Raw genomic sequence first — 2,195 nt, forward strand, 5'->3', positions numbered from 1 at the left:
GCTTAGTAGGTACTGAATGAATCGACACTGGGCAGTGTTCTAAGGACTTGGCTTCAATTACCTCATCATCATCTTCTTTAAGGCAAATAATGTGCATGTTACACAATTTTTACAAACCACACACCCTGCTCGTTACATGTGTGGGTGTGTGCTTTGCGGAAAAATACAGTAAATCCTTGCCACTTCCTGGGATGGAGGCCATGAACAGCTCAATGTACAGATGAGGAAACTGAGGCAGAGAGAAGCCTAGTAGGGAGGGTTTGAACTCAAAGAAGTGGGCTCTGAGTACCTCATCAGACTGCCCCTCATGAGCTACCAGAGCCATTTCTGGAAGCTTCCATGCGTTCTCCAGTGGCTCCAGGCCAAGGGCAGTTTCTCCTGGAGTTAACTACTACTTTTCATGGCCCTTGCCCATTTGAGAGTTTGGGGAGGAAACGGGACCTGGTGGTTTTGCTCCATTACACTTGAGCAACGGGACCTTTATCACAGCTGTAAAGAATCCTGCTTTGCAAGCCAGCTGCCAGCCCAACCGCCGGTTAGATTTAATGGGCTATTGAAACTGCTCACTGGGGTCCAGAGAGTACTGGGTGAGGAGTCAACAAGGAGGCTCCTGCTCAGCCACCCATAGCCAGCCACAGCTCAAGGGCCTGCGACCTCGGGCCAGGTCAGGTTGGGACTTTCCCTGCCTCCCCCTGGCAGGAGGGACAGCCAGCTAAGAAGGTTCTTAAGGGGCTTGGCAAATGCAAGGTACTGTAAATGAGCACTTCTGACCAAGAGCAAGGAGACTGGGCACAGGGCTGTGCTAGGCACAGCTGGACCTCCTGTGTCCACCCGAATCAGCCACCCGCTGCTCCGTGCCACTAGGCTTCCCGCCCAACGGAGTACTTCCTTGTAAATACAGGGCTAGGTGTTTTATTTCGTTTAGAATTGTTTCCTGTGGAAATCCAGCACAACAGTTGCTCACAATGGTTGACTACGACTCAGGGGGACCCATGCAGCAAAGAACCGTACACCATAGGAGTTTCTTTTCTTTCTTTTCCATACTTTTCTCGTTGCTGCTGTTAAGAATCTACACAACACACACCGAGTCAACAGTTTCTACATGTACAAAGCTTTGGTGGCTTTCTTCCGCTTACACAGCATCTCACCCTCCCTTCCTGAGCTGATGCTCCCCGTTAACACTAACTCACTGCCCCTAAGCTTCCTATCGAAACTTTCCAGTTGCTGTTGTCAGTTGGATCCTATTTAGATAGTTCCTGACTGCTAACCAGGAGGCTGATGGTTCAAACCCACCAGCCACTCCTCAGAAGGAAGGGTGGGCAGTCTACTTCCGTGGTGATACTGCCTCGGAAACCCAAGGAGGGGCCGCTATGAGTCGGGTCCAACTCGAAGGCAGTGTGTTTGGTTTTTGGTTTGGTAGATAGTTCTTCAAAGAGGACAAGCTCAAGGCAGACATGCTTCACTACTGAAGCTAAACTGTTGTTTGGTTTGAAGAAGACTCTTCAGGGAATATTTTTGGTGTCAGTCTTAGGTTTAAAGATGATCTCAGGGCAGTCATTGCAGGGGTTCATCCAGCCCCCATGGCTCCAGAAAGTCTGGAGCCCATAAGAATTTGAAACTCTGCTCTGCGTGTTCCCCCTTTTGATCAGGATTCTTTGATAGAATCTTTGTCAGAATGTTTAGTAGTGGTGACTGGGTGCCAACCAGTCTCCAGAGATTTTCAATGGCTGCATTTTCAGAAGGAGATCACCAGCATTTTATTCCAACGGACCTCTGGATGGACTTGAACCACCAACCTTTTGGATAAAAGCTGAACACATTAGCCATTTGCATCTCTCAGGGACCCCATGTCCCATTTAGGGCTCTAGAATTCATTATCAGTGGTGCTGCTGGCCACAGGCAACTTTGGGTTGTGTCCAAATCCAAAACTGGCATGATGCCCAGCTGCTGAGGGGCACTTTCTTAGCACCTGACATCAGTGAAATCAGCCATTTGAAGACAGCCATAAATATGCAACACACACCTTTACAGCATGTGTGTCATGCCCCCAAGTGGCAGAGAGTCCGCCTTGCTGAGGACGCTGTAAGAGGTTTGATTCCCTGGAAGAGACACAGATTGAGAACCAGTGCAGCACTTACCTGCAGTGTTACCCATGTTACCCATCACTTGAGGCATTTATATACTGAGCTCCTGGG

The sequence above is a fragment of the Orycteropus afer genome, unplaced genomic scaffold (genome assembly GCF_000298275.1).
Source record: "Orycteropus afer afer isolate SDZICR_OR568_19922 unplaced genomic scaffold, OryAfe1.0 scaffold00295, whole genome shotgun sequence".
NCBI classification, from domain to species: domain Eukaryota; kingdom Metazoa; phylum Chordata; class Mammalia; order Tubulidentata; family Orycteropodidae; genus Orycteropus; species Orycteropus afer.